Source organism: Anomaloglossus baeobatrachus, chromosome 1 (assembly GCF_048569485.1).
Source record: "Anomaloglossus baeobatrachus isolate aAnoBae1 chromosome 1, aAnoBae1.hap1, whole genome shotgun sequence".
Taxonomy (NCBI): domain Eukaryota; kingdom Metazoa; phylum Chordata; class Amphibia; order Anura; family Aromobatidae; genus Anomaloglossus; species Anomaloglossus baeobatrachus.
In genome coordinates this window covers 466,496,909-466,519,616 of record NC_134353.1, presented here as the reverse complement: position 1 = coordinate 466,519,616, position 22,708 = coordinate 466,496,909, and the positions used below count along the sequence as shown (strand labels likewise).

Genomic DNA, 22,708 nt, shown 5'->3' with positions numbered 1-22,708 from the left:
CATCCGTGTGGCATCCGTTTCCGTTCCGTAGACGGTCCGTATGTCATCTGTTTGTCATCCGTGTGCCTTCCGTTTTTTTGTGTACTGCAAAAAAACTGAAGGAGGGTAAATGCATAAATTTACCCAGGATCCATAGCTTCATCCTACATGAGGCGGTCACATGTTCACTCCAGTGCCATTTTCTACTGCTTTTCACAGCGTAGAGCACTCTGGTGATTTTCTTGTGCTTGTGCACTTCATATCAGTCTTTTCTGTCATTATAATGGCAGAAAGACACATAATGTCCCACTCTCCTGCATTTTGTAATTTTGCACCCTTTGGTGCCTTTCATGTGGCACTAAGGGGTGCTTAGCTTTATATTTAGCCAAAAAAATGAAAAAAAAAATGACGTAGGGTTCCCCCTAGTTTTGTAGCCAGCTAGGGTAAAGCAGACGGCTGCAGCCTGCAGACCACAGCTGGCAACCTCACTTTGGCTGGTAATCCAAAACTGAGGGCACCCCACGCTGTTATTTTAAATTAAATAAATAATTAAAAAAAAAAACACGTAGGGGTCCCCCCAAAATTGGATCACCAGCCAAGGTAAAGCAGACAGCTGGGGTCTGATATTCTCAGACTAGGGAGGTCCATGGTTATTGGACTCTCCGCAGCCTAAAAATAGCAGGCCGCAGCCGCCCCAGAAGTGGCGCATCCATTAGATGCGCCAATCCTGGTGCTTCGCCCCAGCTCATCCCACGCCCTGGTGCGGTGGCAAACGGGGTAATATATGGGGTTAATACCAGATGTGTAATGTCACCTGGCATCAAGCCCTGGGGTTGGTGAGGTCAGGCGTCTATCAGATACCCGACATCACCAACCCAGTCAGTAATAAAAAAAAAATAGACGACAAACACATTTTTATTTGAAAAAACACTCCCCAAAACATTCCCTCTTTAACCAATTTATTAGAAAGAAAAACAAATCCAGGTCTGGTCTAATCCAAGGGGTTGCCATGACGATCCACACTGTCCCAGTCAATGAAGAGCAGAATGTTCCCCATTGGCTGGGAGAGCAATGCAGTGACCTGAGCTAACATCAATAGGTCAGCCCAGGTCACTGCAGGGCATGACAAGTGCTGCTGTCAGCGAGGTACATTACCTGCGCTGATCTCCAGCACACTGACAGCACCTGTCACTGAGTTCAATGACCGCCGCCTTCACAGCCAAGTATCGCGAGAGGCCCGTGACGTCACCGCTAGTCAGTCTCGGGTCGGAAGCGAGAGAAGGTGATGTGACAAGCGGCGGCCATGGAGGACAGTGACAGCGCTGAGGTCGGGATGGCGGGACTTCATCACCGCAGGTAAGCCGAGCGGGGCCATGTGTGCAGTGTGTGTGTGTGTGTGTGTGTGTGTGTACATGTGTACATGCCGCGGGCAGGAGGGGGCGGAGCGAGCTGAGCGGGGAAGTGTGGGCTTCCTGCACGTAACTAGGATAAACATCGGGTTACTAACCAAAGCGCTTTGGTTGGATACCCGATGTTTATCTTGGTTACCAGCTTGTGGCAGGCTGCCAGCGATGGCTCCTGCACACTGTAGCTGTAAAAAGCCCTGCTTTTGCTGCTAGAACCGTTCTCGAACGTATCTAGAACTATTGAGCTTTAGCAAAAAGCTCGAGTTCTAGTTCGATCTAGAACAGCCCCCAAAATCACTCGAGCCGCGAACTGGAGAACCTCGAACCGCGAACCGCGCTCAACTCTAGATGAGACACCAGTCCCAACAATGCAGACGAGCTGAAGGCTGCTATCAGAGCAACCTGGGCTTCCATAACACCTCAGCAGTGCCACAGGCTGATCACCTGCATGCCACGACGCATTGATGCAGTAATTCATGCAAACGGAGCCCCGACCAAGTATTGAGTGCATTTACTGTACAGACTTTTCAGTAGGCACCAACATTTCTGTGTTTATTAATAATAATAATAATAATAATTATAATAAAGTTTATTTATATAACGCCAACATATTCCGCAGCACTTTACAATCCGGTGGGGGGTTGTATAGACAAATACAAAACAAAATAGTACATAATTCAACAGCTACAGTAGGAATGAGGGCCCTGCTTGAAAGCTTACAATCTATGGGGAAGAAGGGGGACACAAGAGGTGAAGCACACTTGTAGATCTGGCCGGCCATTGTTATGCTAGTTAATTGGTTACATATAAAGATGAATGATGTGGTCTTTAGACAGTAACCTTTTGGGTGCCCTTACGTGCTATTGGTTGTATGTAGGTTGTGATGACAGACATAGGAGAGAAAAGGTTATGAGTAGAATTTAGAACAGGGGTGGGGAACCTTTTTTCTGCCGGGGGCCATTTGGAAATTTCTATCAACTTTCGGGGGCCGCACAAAATGACCTGCTATATTTGGTGAAACAATTAATTAACTGGGGGCATGCACATCACAAGAGGGTCTGGGGGCATGCACATCACAAGAGGGGCTGGGGGCATGACAATCACAAGAGGGTCTGGGGGCATGCAGATCACAAGAGGGTCTGGGGGCATGCACATCACAAGAGGGGCTGGGGGCATGCACATCACAAGAGGGGCTGGGGGCATGCACATCACAAGAGGGGCTGGGGGCATGCACATCACAAGAGGGGTTGGGGGCATGCACATCACAAGAGGGGCTGGGGGCATGCACATCACAAGAGGGGCTGGGGGCATGCACATCACAAGAGGGGTTGGGGGCATGCACATCACAAGAGGGGCTGGGGGCATGCACATTACAAGAGGGGCTGATGGCATGCACACCACAAGAGGGACTGGTGGCATGCACACCACAAGAGGGGCTGGGGCACAGACACCACAAGAGGGGCTGCGGAACAGACACCACAAGAGGGGCTGGAGCACAGACATCATGGGGGGGCTGCTCATAGGAATGGGGGGGGCTGCACACAGGAATGGGGGGTTGCACACAGGACTGGGGGATGGGCTGCACACAGGACTGGGGGATGGGCTGCACACAGGACTGGGGGATGGGCTGCACACAGGACTGGGGGATGGGCTACACACAGGACTGGGGGATGGGCTACACACAGGACTGGGGGATAGGCTGCACACAGGATTGGAAGGGTGCACACAGGACATTGGGGGGCACACTGCGCTGCGAGTTTCATGCAACTCTGGGGGAGAGGGGTTACAGAACTGGGGTGGGGAGGCACAAAGCACTGGGCAGGGCACATAGCAGCAGAGGGCCGGTGCTGGACTCACAGCAGCATCGCACTCACATCACTGGAGTGCAGGCGCCGGACACACAGAATCAGAAGGAGAAGGCAGGCACAGAGTTCTGGAGGGCAGGGGGCGGGCACAAAGCATCAGAAGAAGGCGAGCACAAAGCTCCGGAGGGCAGGGGGCGGGCACACAGCAGCGGAAGGAGAAGGCGGGCACAGAGCTCCGGAGGGCAGGAGGTGGACACACAGCATTGAAAGGAGAAGGCGGGCACAGAGCTCCGGAGGGCAGGGGGTGGACACACAGCATCAGAAGGAGAAGGCGGGCACGAAGCTCCGGAGGGCAGGGGGCGGGCACAAACCATCAGAAGGAGAAGGTGGGCACAGAGCTGCGGAGGGCAGGGGGTGGGCACACAGTATCAGAAGGAGAAGTCAGGCACAGAGCTGTGGAGGGCAGGGGGCGGGCACACAGTATCAGAAGGAGAAGGCGGGCACAGAGCTGCAGAGGGCAGGGGCGGGCACACAGCATCAGAAGGAGAAGGCGGGCACAGAGCTGCGGAGGGCAGGGGACGGGCACAGCATCAGAAGGAGAATACGGGCACAGAGCTGCGGAGGGCAGGGGCCGGGCACACAGCATCAGAGGAAGAAGGTGAGCACAGAGCTGCGGAGGGCAGGGGGTGAGCACACAGCATCAGAAGGAGAAGGTGGGCACAGAGCTGCAGAGGGCAGGGGGCGGGCACACAACGATAGAAGCTGTGAGGCTGCTGTGGGACCCGCCCACAAAGTAAGTCTTGATCATGTTGAGACTGGCCAACGGGAGAATACATTTTTATGCACAAGCAACAAAGTGTGGATTTAAAGGGCCGGCAGCCTGCAAAACTGCGGTGACAGCACAAGTACTGCCTCCCCCGGGAATCTGCCCGGGGGGCGCATAAAAGGTCATGGCGGGCTGCATGCGGCCCAAGGGCCAGAGGTTCCCCATCCCTGATTTAGAAGGTGGGACGGGGGAGAGTTAGGTTAGTAAGTTATTATGATAAGCTTGTCTGAAGAGATTTTTTTTAATGTACACTTAAAAACTTGGGGGCTGGATGGTAGTCACATTCTTTGGGGTAGTGCATTCCAGAAAATTGGCGCGGCACGAGAAAAGTCTTGGAGACAGGGGTGTGAGGTTCGTAATATGGAGGATGTTAGTCTAAGATCATTTGCGGAATGAAGGGGGCGGGTAGGATGATAGACAGAAATGAGGGATGAGATATATGGTGGTGCAGAGCTGTGGAGAGCTTTGTGGGTGAGGGATATGAGTTGTATTGTATTCTGTAGCTGATAGGTAGCCAGTGTAGTGACTGGCACAAGGTAGAGGCATCGGTGAAGTGGCTGGACAGGAATATGACCCTGGCTGCTGCATTCAAGATGGATTGGAGAGGGGAGAGTTTGGTCCGAGGGAGACCAATCAATAGAGTAATAGTAATCCAGGTGGGAGTGAATAAGAGCGACAGTAAGGGTTTTTGCAGTTTCGAAAGTAAGAAATGGTCGGATTCTGGAGATGTTTTTGAGATTGCAGGTGACAGTTGCGATTGAGTGATTGTATATGGAGAATGAAGGAGAGTTCTGAGTCAAATATGACCCCAAGACAGCGAGCATGCTGCTTGAGAATAATGATTAAATCATCGACGGTATTTGAGATGTCGGGTGTAGATTGGTTGATAGATGGAGGAAACACAAGAAACTCAGTTTTGGAGAGATTCAGTTTCAGATAGAGGGAGGACATGCTTTGAGAGGCAGCAGACAGACAATCTCTGGTATTTTGTAACAAAGCAGGTGTGATGATTGGAGATGATGTATATAATTGGGTGTCATCAGCATAGAAATTGTATTGGAAACCGAATCTGCTGATGGTTTGTCCAATAGGGGCAGTGTATTGAGAGAAAAGGAGAGGGCCCAAGACTGAGCCTTGAGGAACCCCGAAGGTGAGGGGGAGAGGAGTGGAGTAAGAGCCAGAAAAGGAAACAGTGAAGGAGCAGTCGGAGAGATAGGAGGAGAACCAGGCGATAGCGGTGTCCTTGAGGCCAATAGAGCGAAGCATGGTGAAGAGGAGTTGGTGATCCACAGTGTCAAAAGCAGCTGAGAGATCCAAGAGAAACAATAGGGAATAGTTGCCTTTAGATTTTGCTGTTAATAGATCATTTGAGACTTTGGTGATGGCCGTTTCGGTGGAGTGTAAAGAGCGGAAACCAGATTGAGAGGGAACAAGAAGTTTAAAATCATTTTCAGTTGGTCTTATATAATATTCTAATTTTCTGAGATAATGACTTTTGGGTTTTTATTAGCTGTAAGCCATAATCATCAACATTAACAGAAATAAACACGTGAAATAGATTCCTCTGTGTGTAATGACTCTATATAATATTTAATAAACACGTGAAATAGATCACTGTTTGTAATGACTCTATATAATATACACGTGAAATAGAGCACTCTGTGTGTAATGACTCTATATAATATATGTGTTTCCCTTTCTGTATTGAATTACTGAAATAAGTTCACTTTTTGGGGATATTCTAATTTATTGACATGCACTTGTATATGTCTCTGTAGTCGACTGGACAAGGACCTAAAGCCATAGAAGAGTTGAGTACTAAGCCCACTTGGCTAAAAACACTAGATACTACATAGAGGGGAGAGCAAACCATATATCATCAATAGAAAGAACAAAAGGAAAATATTCTCAGATTCAAGAGAACAGAGGCTTTTACAGCCGGTAAGACTATTATGTTTATGGCAAGTGACAGGTCCTCTTTAATCTCTTGGCTATTTTTCTGCTTTATTAATGGAGACCAAGAGTAGGTTCACTTTTTGCTCACCAAAGGTAAATCTACATTTCAGAACTAATGTCTATGGCTGTAATTATCTTCTCCGCTACCATATTTCATATTTCTTTAAAATGAATATTGGATCTCATCATAGGATAGAATGAATCACATAAGCATCTGTGCAAATGAGCCCTGAAGGCCAATTAACACAGAGATTATATGTCCATTGCGAACAATAGGCAATAAGCTCCACACGTAAATAAGACAAAATTGGATTTATTGCTTAGTAAATGGATTGAATGAGCATAAAAATGAAATAATTACACTGCTAGAATATCTCAAAATGTAAGTAGGGACAGAAATATATAATTTAGCTTTTTTAAAAATTAGTATACATAATAAGTTATTTAATCAAAGTAGAAAATTAAAGGCAGTCTGTCACACGGTAGATATATCCATGGAGATGCAGTGGTTAACTGTTGTGAATGTCATCCAAGTGGTTGCTGTTGTGGAGCTCCCTCTGGTGGCCATGAATGGTAATGAAGCTGAGTCTGAATCTGTGACTCAGACAGGTATTGGAGTTAATTGGGAATCCAGGAAATCCTATTGCAAATCAGCCTAGTGTATTTAGGAGAGCAGTTTCTGCCTGGCGGCCACCGAGGATGAATGTTTTCCTGCTGCTTCTTAAGATGGCTGGAAGTTTTCTCTTCAGTTTCTCCCATTTCTTCTGTGCCTGGATCTACTTCAGATACGTTTGCTGGTTTCTATGTTTGATTGCGGGAAATTGCACTTAAGGTTGTTTCTGCTTATTCCTTTTGGTTCTGTGTTTAGTTTCTTGTATGTGAGAATCTGTCTCTCTGCTTTTGTGAGCAGGGCAGTTCCTCTAGCAAGAAAGGGAGCTTGCTCGCTGTTCATGTTTGGATTATTTGCACTTTAGAATATTGTTTGTTCTGTGATTTTGTATCTTCCCATTATATCTGCAGTTCACTTTAACCCCTTAACGAACGCGGGTAGTAATATTACGTCCTAGCAGTCATAGTGTTACTGCCCGCGGTCTGCTACCGGCAGCATGCCGAGATCGGCGCATATCTCAGCTGATTTTCACAGCTGAGATGTGTGCCTGCTAGGTACGAGCAGAATCGTTATCTGCTCATGCCGTTTAACACCTTAAATGGCGCTGTCAATATGTTACAGCGCCATTATAACTTCATGGCGGTAAACATTTACTTACCGGCCGATACCGGAAGTCACGTGACGTAATCACGGTGGTTGTCATGGTAGCACAGGGTCATGTTATGACTCCTGCAGCTCACATGAATTACTTTCGGTTTCACTCGGCCCAGAGCCGAGTGTAGCAGAAAATGAGCATATCTGCTCAAAAAAACCCTAAAAGTTCAAATCACCCCCCTTTTGCCCCATCAAAAATTAAAGGGTTAAAAAAATAAAAATATACACACATTTGGTATTGCCGCATTCAGAAACTCCCAATATAAAATCAACTAATCTGATCAGTAAATGGCGTAGCGCAAAAAAATTCAAAATGCCAAAATTAAGTTTTTTGGTCGCCACAAATTTTGCGCAAAATGCAATAACAGGGGATCAAAATGTAGCATCTGTGCAAAAAGGGTACCGTTAAAAACGTCAGCTCGAGACACAAGACATAAGCCATCACTGAGCCATAGATCCCAAAAAATGAGAACGCTACGAGTCACGGAATATGGCGTAAAACATGCGCCACTTTTTTTGGACAAACTTTCTATTTTTTTTAACCCCTTATATAAAAGTAAACCTATACATGTTTGGTGCCCACGAACTCGCACTGACCTGAGGCATCACACCCACACATCAGTTTTACCATATAGTGAACACAGTAAATAAAATATCTCAAAAACCATAGGGCTAGCGCACTTTTTTTGCCATTTTTCTGCATTTGGAATTGTTTTGCCATTTTCCAGTACACTATATGGTAAAACGTATGGTTTCATTTAAACGTACAGCTTGTTCCTCAAAAAATGAGCCCTCACATTACCATATTGACTGAAAAATAAAAAAGGTACGTCTCTCGGAAAAATGGCAAAAAAAAAACGGAAAGCGAAAAATTGACCGGTCGTGAAGGGGTTAACGTGTCTGGCACAAGAGTACTTGATATATAGCGGGGGAAGAGCCAGTGGTCTTAGTAGTTTTTTCCTATCAGGAGTTTGGTATTTTTTGCAGGGTTTTTTTGCTGGCCGCAATCAGTTATCTGTCTGGTCCTGTCGTATCTAGTGAGTCGGGCCTCACCTTTGCTAATCTATATTTTCTATCTGTGTTTTGTGTTTTCTTACATCACCATCGCTACATGTTGGGGGCTTGCTATTCCTTTGTGGGCAGCTCCGAGGCAAGTTAGGATTCCTCATTTCTATCTTTGAGGTGTAGCTAGTTTCTCCAGCAGTGACGAAGTGTCTAGGTGTGTTAGGAACATCCCACTGCTACTTCTATTGTTGTCCGATAGATAGGGGATTGGGGTCAGCTTAGTTTCCAACTACTCTTGTGGTTTTGTTTTTTCATGATTAATGGGATTTTTTGTGATCGTCCACGGTTACCAGTTCATAACAGTTAACATTGTTTGTGTCACACAGAGTTTTACACAAAACTCACTGACTGTCATGGCGACATCAGACGCTGTTCACATTGCAGTCTCTGACACTGGGCCTGATGGTGTCTCTGGTGCTTCTGATCTACAAAGGCAGACTCGGGCATGGAAGAGCAGTGTCATAGACAGGCTAGCAAGAGATAACCTCTGCTCACCTGCTTGTTAGGCTTCTGGGATCACATATTGTAAGGAGGCCAATCACATCTGCTCCTCTCTATACCTATCTATCTATCTATCTGTTTATCTATCTATATACCTGTGTGTGTGTATATATATATATATATATATATATATATATATATATACAGTGCCTACAAGTAGTATTCAACCCCCTGCAGATTTAGCAAGTTTGATAAGATGCAAATACGTTAGAGCCTTCAAACTTCAAACAAGAGCAGGATTTATTAACAGATGCATAAATCTTACAAACCAAGAAGTTATGTTGCTCAGTTAAATTTTAATAAATTTTCAACATAAAAGTGTGGGTCAATTATTATTCAACCCCTAGGTTTAATATTTTGTGGAATAACCCTTGTTTGCAATAACAGCTAATAATCGTCTTTTATAAGACCTGATCAGGCCGGCACAGGTCTCTGGAGTTATCTTGGCCCACTCCTCCATGCAGATCTTCTCCAAGTTCTCTAGGTTCTTTGGGTGTCTCATGTGGACTTTAATCTTGAGCTCCTTCCACAAGTTTTCAATTGGGTTAAGGTCAGGAGACTGACTAGGCCACTGCAACACCTTGATTTTTTCCCTCTTGAAGCAGGCCTTGGTTTTCTTGGCTGTGTGCTTTGGGTCGTTGTCTTGTTGGAAGATGAAATGACGACCCATCTTAAGATCCTTGATGGAGGAGCGGAGGTTCTTGGCCAAAATCTCCAGGTAGGCCGTGCTATCCATCTTCCCATGGATGCGGACCAGATGGCCAGGCCCCTTGGCTGAGAAACAGCCCCACAGCATGATGCTGCCACCACCATGCTTGACTGTAGAGATGGTATTCTTGGGGTCGTATGCAGTGCCATCCAGTCTCCAAACGTCACGTGTGTGGTTGGCACCAAAGATCTCGATCTTGGTCTCATCAGACCAGAGAACCTTGAACCAGTCTGTCTCAGAGTCCTCCAAGTGATCATGAGCAAACTGTAGACGAGCCTTGACATGACGCTTTGAAAGTAAAGGTACCTTACGGGCTCGTCTGGAACGGAGACCATTGCGGTGGAGTACGTTACTTATGGTATTGACTGAAACCAATGTCCCCACTGCCATGAGATCTTCCCGGAGCTCCTTCCTTGTTGTCCTTGGGTTAGCCTTGACTCTTCAGACAAGCCTGGCCTCGGCACGGGAGGAAACTTTCAAAGGCTGTCCAGGCCGTGGAAGGCTAACAGTAGTTCCATAAGCCTTCCACTTCCGGATGATGCTCCCAACAGTGGAGACAGGTAGGCCCAACTCCTTGGAAAGGGTTTTGTACCCCTTGCCAGCCTTGTGACCCTCCACGATCTTGTGTCTGATGGCCTTGGAATGCTCCTTTGTCTTTCCCATGTTGACCATGTATGAGTGCTGTTCACAAGTTTGGGGAGGGTCTTAATTAGTCAGAAAAGGCTGGAAAAAGAGATAATTAATCCAAACATTTGAAGCTCATTGTTCTTTGTGCCTGAAATACTTCTTAATACTTTAGGGGAACTAAACAGAATTCTGGTGGTTTGAGGGGTTGAATAATAAATAACCCTCTGAATAAACTTTTCACAATTTAAAAAAAAAACCAAAAAACAAATAACATTCTTTTTTGCTGCAGTGCATTTCACACTTCCAGGCTGATCTACAGTCCAAATGTCACAATGCCAAGTTAATTCCGAATGTGTAAACCTGCTAAATCTGCAGGAGGTTGAATACTACTTGTAGGCACTGTATATATATATATATATATATATATATATATATATATATATGTGGCGCCCTGGACAAGCCAGGGGCCACAGAGAACAACACCAACGCACCCCACACTCCCGGTCAGGCACACCGAAGTCAGACAAAAACCCTTGTTGCCTTCCTCCAGGGGCTGATGTTCACACCAGGGGGTGGGCCAGGCGGTTGGCCCTGCCCACCGAGGAGTTCACAGTCCTGGAGGCGGGAAAAGTAGACAGATAGTTTTCGGAGGTGAAAGTGAGAGGAGTAAAGTGGCAGCTGAGCAGACTAAAGTTGGTCCGGGTGTGTGGCCCGGATGGATCAGCAAGGCTGGCAGACGGTGGTGACCATCTGCAGGAGTGGCCTATCGGAGTTTACCGTAAAGACCGTGGACGGGCGGTGGCCCGGCGGTACCGGACCGGTACACAAAGAGAAGTCAGCGCCATCTGGCAGGGGCTTGCGGACCCCGGCAAGGCTAGGAGTCGCCGTGAATTTGCCAAATCCGTTAGCGAAGGGAGCCTCCTGGGTTTCCCAGCAGCCAAGTCCTGACAGAAGGCAACAGTCCAACCGAGAGAGGGAAACACAGTCACCGCCAAGGCTAAAGTTCCCAGGGCCAGAGCCTGCGGGCAAAAGGGGCTCCTCCGGCCCATATCCAGGCTGGGGAGCGGGTTACCGGTGGGAACCCATTGGAACCGTTTACAGTACATAGGTGCAGGGAAAGGCAGTCACCATCAACCTGCCAGGAGAAACAACACCGCAGCCGTCTGTGGGACCCGTCCATCCAGCCGTGTGTTTTACCGAGAACTGTGTCCTCATCATTGGCTGAGTGAGTACCACCGTGCCGTGCGGCACAGCGCTGCCCTCGCGACCCTGCACCTCACCAGGCCCTGTAACCCGCCTGCCATCCATCCCTACCCCATCATTGGGCCCCGGGACAACCAACCCCCTACCCATGGAGGGGAGAACTAACAACAAAGCTGCTCCCTGTCACCGCTCCTGGGATCCCCGTCCAGAGCAGCGGTGGTGTCACCAATATCACCACAACCGTGGGTGGCGTCACAGACATTAACCAAATCCCCACAATCCAATCAATCTCCCTTTTCACTCACGGGCGAGGAACGCCGCTCGAGTCCCCGGGATCCGGACCACCGCTTGAGCCACCACCGAGCAGCGGCAGCCGCAGCGGCCGGACCCGAGCAGTAGGAGAGCGCAGCGTCCCCTCCTCCGCCCGCGACATATATATATATATATATATATATATATATGTATATGTATAATATATATAGATAGATAGATAAAATGCTATTATGTAATATATTTCTGCCACTTATTCCATGGTGCTTTACATATGAAAAGGGGTACACACAATAAGGACTAATGTTATAATCATGAACAATCCAAGGCACAGACTGGACCCTGCCCACAGGAGCTCACAGCCTAAGGTGATCTGGTCCCTTCTCTATAAGATCCTGCCTGTAGATCACCATCTTCATCATGACCAGTTATGATTAGCAGGTGAAGACATAGTCCATGGCTGTTCCTTATGCACCTGATACAAAGTGCCAAGCAATAACGAAACTGGAGCTGTAAATCGTAATATTACTGCTCGTTCCCTTCTTTCCAGCACACAATGGAACCTGTGTATACATGTACTGTGCATCCAGCCTACACTGTGTTCTATAGTCAGACCGTACTGTGGCACACTGTGGGCACTCTCCCCAGGAGAGGCTAGGTGAGGCTGGCTGTGGAGCCTCCCAGAGCTGGGAGGTGTGGGAGGAGAGGGATCCATATGGTTGGCTGGCAGGGCTGCGAGCTGTGTATATAACACAGCAGAGTCCCGGCCACTTGGGCAGACACAAACAGAACCCTGCTGCCTACAGATGCCAAGCAGGACTCTGACCTAGAGAAGTGGCTGCCAGACATAGCCAGCAGCATAGCAGTGGCAGCTCGGCACCCTGGCACCCTGCAGACCAGCGCTACAGGTGGGTGCAGACCCCGACACCCGCTCCTGATTCATCACAGTCCTGAATCCGTGGCCTCTATCATGGCTTCCCAATATCCCACACTTTACCTGGCAGCTGGGGCTTCACCCTGTATAACTGACCCACTGGGAACAGTGTGACATAATCTCATTATGCAGCAGTCACCTTCTATCTTCATCCATTTGCCTATTGTTGTATATCGCGCTGCAGCTCTGCTACATGCTATTTGCTCTATGCTATGACTTCACAATGAAGCGGATCTGAGTTTGTTATTTGGCACAACTCATCGTTCTAATATTGTGTTTCCTGTGGATTTACATAGGACTGCAGTCCATTTACTCTTAGTTTCTATCATCTTCATCCATTTGCCTATTGTATATCATGGTGAAGCTCTGCTACATGCTATTTGCTCTATGCTATGACCACAGTGAAGCAGATATGAGTTTGTTATTTGGCACAACTCATCACAGTATTACTGTGCTACCTGTGGATTTACATAGGACTGCAGTCCATTTATTCTTAGTTTCTATCATCTTCATCCATTTGCCTATTGTTGTATATCGCGCTGCAGCTCTGCTACATTGTATTTGCTCTATGCTATGACTTCACAATGAAGCGGATCTGAGATTGTTATTTGGCACAACTCATCGTTCTAATATTGTGTTTCCTGTGGATTTACATAGGACTGCAGTCCATTTATTCTTAGTTTCTATCATCTTCATCCATTTGCCTATTGTTGTATATCATGGTGAAGCTCTGCTACATGCTATTTGCTCTATGCTATGACCACAGTGAAGCAGATATGAGTTTGTTATTTGGCACATCTCATCACAGTATTACTGTGCTACCTGTGGATTTACATAGGACTGCAGTCCATTTACTCTTAGTTTCTATCATCTTCATCCATTTGCCTATTGTTGTATATCACGCTGCAGCTCTGCTACATTGTATTTGCTCTATGATATGACTGTTTACAGTGAAGCAGATCTGAGTTTGTTATGTGGCACAACTCGTCATAGTAATATTGTCTTACCTGTGGATTTACATAGGACTGCAGGTAGATCTGCTAATTCCTTACAGTCCATTTACTCTTAGTTTCCCACATAAAGCCATAATGATCAATTTGTATGCATGTCATGGATTTGTTCACAGGTCCTTCTATGAAGTATTATTATATTATTTCTGCTCATTAGCATTTTTTTTAATAATTGTAGGTGTAAGACTATGAGGGTTATTACAATGCGCAGACTGAAAGAGTTAACAGAAAAACACAGTTCTGCTCCATCTATAATCACATCATTGACAGCAGCCGAGGAGAAAATGCTGGAGCAACATTGATTAAAGTTGTCCATTGTGTATTAGTGAGCTTGGGTTGACAAGCCATCATTAGCCCTCCCTAATGGCCGGTCTTGTGGCCTGTGAATGGCAGGTGGGCACCGTACACTGCTGATATGGCGGACAGGTGGGGGCTGAGGGGAGATGGTGCCATTCACCAGAGCCAGCTTGGGCTACTTATCTATTATTTCTATTAAAAGGACTATGACCAAGCCTTGTTTATGGCCACTTGGCTGCATTGCCGTTGTATTGCAGTCCAGCTGCCCATAGACCTAATGACTCTCCCCAATTACAGGAGCCACAGGGATGACATGAAATGATATATTGCTACAATAAGGATTGTTTCATGGACTAGTGTTAAAAAAAGCATATTTTTTATTGGTTTATTTCCAGAGACCTAATAAGCACTAAAATCATCTTTATAGTTTACTACATTACTATGTGTGTGGTCAGTGTAATACTTCCTATCCAATTTACAGATTGTAATCTGAATGCTTTGGATTATTTTCAGATGATGGGTAAAACATCTTTAAAATAATAATTAGGCGTAAAACATAATAGACAATATAACAAAAGAAGATCTGTAAAAATGTTAACCAATTTGGATTCAAAATACCTAAAATTTCCCTGATTGCACAGTTATAAAGACATAAAGAAAAGATGGTGATCGAAAACCTAAAAGCAATGAAATTATGCAGACATTTTCCTGTTTAGGCTTTTTAACTCTATGTTTACTCCAATGCGTAAAAAGAAAATGAATGTCATACCGTGAAGATGAGAAAAGTACGGGAGGGTCAGAAAAGCGTTGAAGAGCTACATCTGGTACTAAAAAGAGTCCTTATCTTTAGAATATTAAAAGACTGTTATTGAAACACCTGTATATGCTTGATACAAGCACATTACAGCTAACGTTCCTATATGGCCATATTACATAACATAAGAACTGGCACTGTTTATCATCAGAGGGTTAACTTGAAGCTCCTGGGCCTAAATGTGAAATCTGAAACAATGTCTCATTCTCTTCTATGGTAAAGGAATCTTGGGCATTCTAAGATATCATAGCCCAAGGGCAACCTTAGGCTGTGATTCTACCTCTGCAGCCCCTATAGATATGCCCCAGGTCATCAGCAACTTAGAAACTTACATTTATCTATCATCATATTTCTACTTTATGTGCGGTGATGTAGACTATAGCCCCCATACACTTAACATTAGTCATCAGAACCAACATATCGGAGAAGATAAAGATTGGGCAGTTTCAGGTCATAGACCTCACCTGCTCACAGACTTGTCTATCTGCTGCTTTTTCCACTCCCCTCAATGAGAACACATGAACAAAACATTCAGTTGTTTTGGGTAGAGGTAACTGTTGACCAAATCAACATTCGGCCAACAGCTTTTGCCGGTTTAAATGACCACCCAAAAGCATGGGACCTTGTCAAGGAGGCTTCAATGCGGTTGCCAAGGTTTTTCACAAAAGTCTGCAGTCACTCTATGTGACTACAGACTTGTTAATCCTCAAATCATGCACTCTGAGAATTCTCTAGTGCTTGTGGCGAGAAAAGGCAGCAATGTGACTGCGAGAATGTGATATGCATACTCCAGGCCACATTCCGCCTACATGTGCATGGCTTCACACAATTTATTAATTTTGAGAGATGTGATGCATGTGTAGTGAAAATGTGTTCAGGAGTATGCATGTCATATACTCGTGGTCACAAGACTGCTCAGTCACATTGCCGTCACTGAATCCTCATAGGGCGTGCTGTGCGCGATGCGAGGGTTCATGGGTCTGCAATCATATAAGTGGCTGCAGACTTTTGTGAAAATCCTGAACAACCCCTTTAAGGAGCAAATTTTCTTTAGTATGTACTAAATCTGACAGTTTTTGAGTCATATTACAATTAGTACAATTTCCCATGCTCTATAATTAGGTATGTATGAGCAGAGATTTTTAATGGGCAAGAGTTGGTCACAGGTTTATTACTGAAGCTGGTCATACCTATTAGTTAACTGTCAGCTGATGATCTCAGGTGACTTCTCAATGTGTTCCATGAGAGAGCCATTGCAAGACTCGTTAGCTTGTTGCTGATCTCCTTGCTAATACAAAAGGATTGGCCATTGACATTCCAACGGCTGGATCTGTCTTCTCCCCGACATTATCTGTCAGGAAAGAAGTCAAATGGACTCCGAATTAAGTTGGGGTTTAGTCATGTTTGATCTTAAGTTAACCAAATGGAACAGTATTTTCTCTTGAATAGTTATTCCCTTCTTTAGAAGAGACTGCTGGAGATAACAGAGTAGATCACTCAGCTTTTTTCCAGAAGTCTCATAGATCATAAATGGAGAGGTGGTCCACATGCTCAGCCACTGCACCAAGCTGATGGGGCTCTGCAAAGTTCTACTCTTGTGGTTGAATTCCCACCAATCAGCAAGTTGTCATCCATTCTACAGATAGGGGATAATGTCCAAATATGTAAAAATAAACTTTTAATGCTCATAAATATAAAAGCTATTCCAGGAACAAACTTCAGTCAGACTCCTTGAATACAACTTGTCAACTAATACCAGCTGTGACTTCCACATAAAAACAAGCCATATAGAGACAAACAATCCATTTTAATGAGCACCTCTATTTTGCACTACTCCACTGTTTCTGCAACAGTTTTTCTTATTTTTTTTCGGTACCCTCCCATGCTAAACTTATCACCAAATCAATATGCTAATTTTACCTTCAATAAAATGGGTGTATACATCTAGGCTTGTACTCTGTGGGTGTTCCGTTTTCCTCCTCTACAGTATGACACAATCTAATCAAACACAGTCATATTATAGTGGGGAAAAGCAAACTCCCCAAGTTTAAGTCCCAGCTGCAGCCTGACCCAAATTGTTCTCATGAGATGAGATTTGTCTCACGTGAGCATGATGAGAACTCCACAGTTGCTGTGTTTTGTTTGGCCAATGTCGTAGATGAGAAAATTCATATGTCAACAGAGATGTTCTGTAGTAGACGCCCAGCTGATTGCACTTGGGCACACTTTATTACCGAGGAGAAGAACTTTGCAATGGAGGAACCTGAAAAAAGAGAACCTCTTCCAGAATTATTGAAACACTGGGAATTGGAATGGGTGCTCAAAAACTCAAGTGCAAATTCTTCTATGGCATGTTTTACAATATGGATAACCCTTTAACCATTAATACAAGATACCTCAACAAGTTCAAATTTCAAGAGGTACAGCAGCAGAAGAAGATGGCAAAAACAAAACTATACCATATTTACTTTAAAGGGACACTGATCCTAAAGTCTATCTTATCTACATTTGCACTGCAGGTGGATGTTATTTACTGTTGTCAGTGGTTTCAGGTTGGAGAGAAGCTGACTGTAGGGTTCTTCTGTGTGATCACTTTTGTATTCCAGAAAAGAATGTCTGGTATCAAGATTGCTAAGGTCAATATATGCGTGAGGATAAATTTGTATCATTGATGATAGAGCGAGTTGTTAATATTAAAGAGACATACTTTCATGTGTAACAATAAGGTTCTGAAACCTTGATCGTTTCTGACATTGCTCATTTTTTACTCTGTTCCTTCAGTCTCGGTCACTAATGAGTGGCAGATACCTGTGTACACGAGGGACTATAAAGCCATTTTTAGGCCAACAGAAAAAATGTAATTAACTGTATACAAGCCCATTCCTGATGATCATGCATTTGTAGCATGTGTTTACACCGAAAATAATTGCCAACCTTTACACGATTTTGTCATCAATTTTTTTTAGCCATATATAGTTGTCAACCACTAAGGACTCTTGGGCCCCAATTTATTATGACTGGTGTTTTGCACGCCAGGCTTAATAATGGGCATGCAGGAATAGGATGAGCATATTTCATTAAGAGGTACCGCACCAAAAATAATACTTTAGTCGGTGACATTTCTGGTGTAAGCTAATGAATTTGGGCGCTGACAAAACTTGCTAAATTTTTGTTGTGCAATCTTTTACAGCTGAATTCTGACGCAAACACCTTCATTAATCGGGCCCTTTGTTTTTACTTTAACATTTTCTCGATAATTTGTTAATATTAGATAATACTTTACATGAGAATCATCCCATGTAAAAGGCTGTAATTTTATCTTCCATGCCTTTAGTAATGACAACCTACATTAACATAATTATATGTTAGTAATATTAGCGGCTTTTCTTAACAGTCCCTCTAAGGCTTTGTTCACACTAATGTCACTATTTGTCTGTTGCATTTTTAACACTAGAACTACTGGACTCGTGACACCTATATAGAAATACATAGTGCAAAGTAGTCAAAATGACTACCTCAGTAGTTCTAGCGTTAATTAGAAGATAAACTAATGTAAAAAAGGATCCATTGCATAACTAGTGTAAATTGAAGCAGAATGGCCTTTTGCTTATTATGGGGTGCTTCTGGGTTCCACTATCTGTCTGATTTAGAATGAAAATAAAAGCACATAATGTAGAGCTTAACCCACACAGAAAGACCCTATAACAATCAATATGGTCCCTCTGCATCACTCATGCATTGGATCTGTTTTTTACATTAATTCCATTTGTCTGTTACTAGAAAAGGAACCGACAAGGGGAGTGTAGAAACTGCCAAAATACTGGTGTGACCAGAGCTTTAGGTTAAAGGAGTTATCCGACATACACTCCAAAAAAAATTGTAAGCTAATCTGTGCTGTATTGTCATATAAATCACCCCTACATTGTTATTTTTAGTTTTCTAACTTTTGTTCCTCTTGAATTCACCCTTTATTCTCTGCAGCACCTTGTTTACATTCAGCTCCAACAAACATGACAATTTCCTGTATTCTTGGTTGCCAAACCTCAGTCAGAGCTGGCACCACCCAGCCTCAGTGTCCAGAAACGCCCCCTGCCCGGCCTCAGTGTCCAGAAACGCCCCCTGCCCGGCCTCAGTGTCCAGAAACGCCCCCTGCCCGGCCTCAGTGTCCAGAAACGCCCCCTGCCCGGCCTCAGTGTCCAGAAACGCCCCCTGCCCGGCCTCAGTGTCCAGAAACGCCCCCTGCCCTCCCTCTGCACATTGAATCGCTGTCAGTATTCTGCCCGGCACCTGACCTCTCAGCATGTGACAGAGCAGAGATCCAGCTTCTCTCATCTGTGACACAGCAATCAGCTCACATCCCATCCACAATGGTAACAGAAAGAGTTGTTACATGTTCCTCACCCCTTATAGATAAATGAATACTGTGTAAGGCCCCTTTCACACGTCAGTGATTCTGGTACGTTTGTGCTTTTTTTTAAACGTACCGGAATCACTGACATACGCAGACCCATTATAATGAATGGGTCTGTTCACACGTAAGTGATTTTTCACTGCACGTGTCTCCGTGCAGCGTACCCGCGTGTGCGTGATTGCCGCACTGAGACATGTCCTTTTTTTTCTGGCATCACTGATGTTCCACGGACCACGCAGTGGTGTGGTCCGTGAAACACGTGCCAGAAAAAAACGTGCTTTTAAAATAAAAACATTTTAACTCACCCGGCGTCCAGCGATGTCCTCTGCAGCCCGTTCTCCCTGCTGCTTCTGAGCCGGCTCATTATTGTCGCGCATATTCATGATGCGCGACACAGCCGACCTGGAAGCAGCTACTGTGTGGCATCCGTTCCGTTCTGTATATGGTCCGTGTGTCATCTGCGTACCTTCCTATTTTTTTCATACTGCAAAAAAACGGAAGCAGCTAGATAGATAGAGGGATAGATAGAGACAGATAGCTAGAGGGATAAATAGAGGGATGGATGAATGAATCAAGGGATAGATAGAGGGATAGATAATAGATGAGAAAGACCAATATAATGTCCTACCCCCCCCTCGCATAGTCTAAGCTGGCACCCTTTAGTGCCTTTCATGTGGCACTAAAGGGTGCTTAGCCTTGTATTTAGCCAATAAATAAATAAATAATTAAAAAAAAAAACGACGTGAGGTCCCCCCTATCTTTTGTAGCCAGCTAGGGTAAAGCAGACGGCTGCAGACCACAGCTAGCAGCTTCACCTTGGCTGGTAATCCAAAACAGAGGGCACCCCACGCTATTTAAAATTAAATAAATAATTTAAAACAAAAAACGTGGGGTCCCCCCCAAATTGCATCACCAGCCAAGGTAAAGCGGACAGCTGTGGTCTGGTATTCTCAGACTAGGGAGGTCCACCGTTATTGGACACTCCCCAGCCTAAAAATAGCAGGCTACAGCTGCCCCAGAAGTGGCGCATCCATTAGATGCGCCAATCCTGGTGCTTCGCCCCAGCTCATCCCGCGCCCTGGTGCGTTGGCAAACGGGGTAATATATGGGGTTGATGCCAGATGTGTAATGTCACCTGGCATCAAGCCCTGGGGTTGGTGAGGTCAGGCGTCTATCAGATACCCGACATCACCAACCCAGTCAGTAAGAAATAAAAAATAGACAACAAAAAAAGTTTTATTTGAAAAAACACTCCCCACATTCCCTCTTTCAACAATTTATTGACAAGAACAATCCAATCCGGGTCCGGCGTAATCCAATAAGGGGGTCGCACGGCGATCCATACCATAGTCAATGAGACGCCCAGTCAATGAAGAACAAAATGTTCCCCATTGGCTGGGAGAGCCGTGCAGTGACCTGAGCTAACATCAATAGGTCAGCCCAGGTCACTGCAGGGGATGCCGAGCGCTGCCATCAGGAGGTTAGATGAGATCATTACCTGCAGTAACGATCTCCTGCTCTCCTGACGTCAGCGCTGTCACTGACTTCTATGCCCACCGCGTTCTATGCAGTATCGCGAGAGCCCGTGACGTCACTGCTAGTGACAGTCTCGGGCTGCCCGCGAGACGGGCAGAGAAGGCAGTGACCGCGGTGACGTCAGGAGGCAGGAGATCGTCACAGCAGGTAATTATCTCATCTAATCTAACCTGCAGCTACATGTGCAGAGAGCAGGGAGCCGCGCACACTGCTTAGCGCTGGCTCCCTGCTCTCCTAGCTACAGTACACATCGGGTTAATTAACCCGATGTGTACTGCAGCTACATGTCACAGTGCAGAGAGCAGGGAGCCGCGCACACTGCTTAGCGCTGGCTCATTGCTCTCCTAGCTACAGTACACATCGGGTTAATTACACGATGTGTACTGCAGCTACATGTGCAGACAGCCGGAGCCGGCGCTGGCAGCGTGAGAGCGGCGGAGGCTGGTAACGAAGGTAAATATCGGGTAACCACCTTGGTTACCCGATGTTTACCTTGGTTACAGCTTACCGCAGCTGCCGGCTCCTGCTCCCTGCTCGCTTCATTTCGTCGCTCTCTCGCTGTCACACACAGCGATCTGTGCGTCACAGCGGGAGAGCGACGACCAAAAAATGAAGCTGGACATTCAGCAATGAGCGGCAACCTCACAGCAGGGGCCAGCTCGTTGATGTCACACACAGCGACAGCGATGGGACGTCGCTGCAACGTCACAGAAAATGGTGACGTAGCAGCGACGTCGTTGTCGCTGTGTGTGATACCACCTTTAGCAGTCAGTGTCCCGCTCCCTGCCAGCCCCGCGACGTGAGAAGTGCGGGCATCCGCGGGGCTGGCGCGGGACACAGACTGATGCACATACACAGATGACCCATGATGACACTGACAGCGCGCACGGGGGGGGGCAGTTCCCAGGGCGTCAGGCAGTTAACATGATAAAGCGCTGGGGACACAGCGCTGACAGTGTATCTGACAGCAAGTGTTCCTTGCCTTATTGAACTGGACACTGAATCGGCTGGAATTCAGGGCGCACGTAGCTGGGCACAGGAGGCGGGGGAGGGAGACTACGGAGTGTGTGGGAGGTTGTGGGCAGAGTACGGGGTGCAGGGGAATGTGTGGGAGGGTGCAGGGAACGGGGGCGGTTACTCCACGCACTGTACAGCCCAGCAGGGAGGCGACATGCTGTTCCAGATTTGCATGTCAACATGGCCCTGCCCATGTAGACATGAAATGACCGGAAGCCGCAAAATCGCGGCAGGAGCGGTCACATGACCACTCTGAGCCGGGGGAGAGGGGATGACAGCGGGGCAGGTAAGTGGTCTCTATCTACTTACCTGCCCCAATGTAGCCCAATAGTGTAATAATGAAAAAAAGTCAAAAGAAGCCGGATAACCCCTTTAAGTTCGCACGCTGCAGTTTTGTGTTCACCACAAAACTGCACCCTATTGTCAGAAAAAATGCTGCCTTTGGTTACAAAAACGCATCAAAAACACATGCGTTTTCCATTCGTTTTTGACAATGCGTTTTTGAAAATGCTAATTTTTTTATTCAATGGGTGAAAAAATGGTGATGGGTGAATCAAACTGTAAAGGCACCTGAGTGCTTGGTCCAGAATTCTCAGGGAATCCGGATCTGGCACTTGGGAAATAAAAAAAATAAAAAAATAAAAAAGTGAACACGCTATACTTACTGAGTCACCGGCGCGGTTGTAACTGCTTATTTAGTTCCGGGGCCGCTCATTACCTTTATTTAATATTCACTGCTTCCACCGCCCACCAGCGTCTGTGATTGGTTGCAGTTGTATGCTCCCCACACTGTGTGACAGTGTGTCTGACACTTCTAATCACAGACCTGATCTGTGGATCTATAGAGTACAGTAAAAAAAAATGAATAACAAAAAAATTGAAGTAGGGTCCCCCATATAATGATACCCAGCACAGATAAACCATACGCCTACAGGCTGCAGCCCCAGGCCGTGTGCTTGTCTTGGCTATGCATCCAAATAGGAGGAACCACATGCGGCTCTTTTTAAAAAAAAATAAAATAATAATTTTAAAAAACGGCATGCGGCCTTCCCCCAATTTTGATATCCAGCAAAGATAA

At 45.8% G+C, this 22,708-nt stretch overlaps 1 protein-coding gene across 1 annotated transcript in view; it reads left to right on the top strand.

The window, feature by feature from the left end:
• The first annotated feature begins 12,370 nt into the window (after positions 1-12,370).
• Positions 12,371-22,708, top strand: part of C2CD4C (C2 calcium dependent domain containing 4C) — a 121,506-nt gene continuing 111,168 nt past the window's right edge. The window contains exon 1 of the mRNA XM_075314514.1: positions 12,371-12,519. The gene's annotated coding sequence lies outside the window, so the exon portion shown is untranslated. The remainder of the gene's footprint in view (positions 12,520-22,708) is intronic.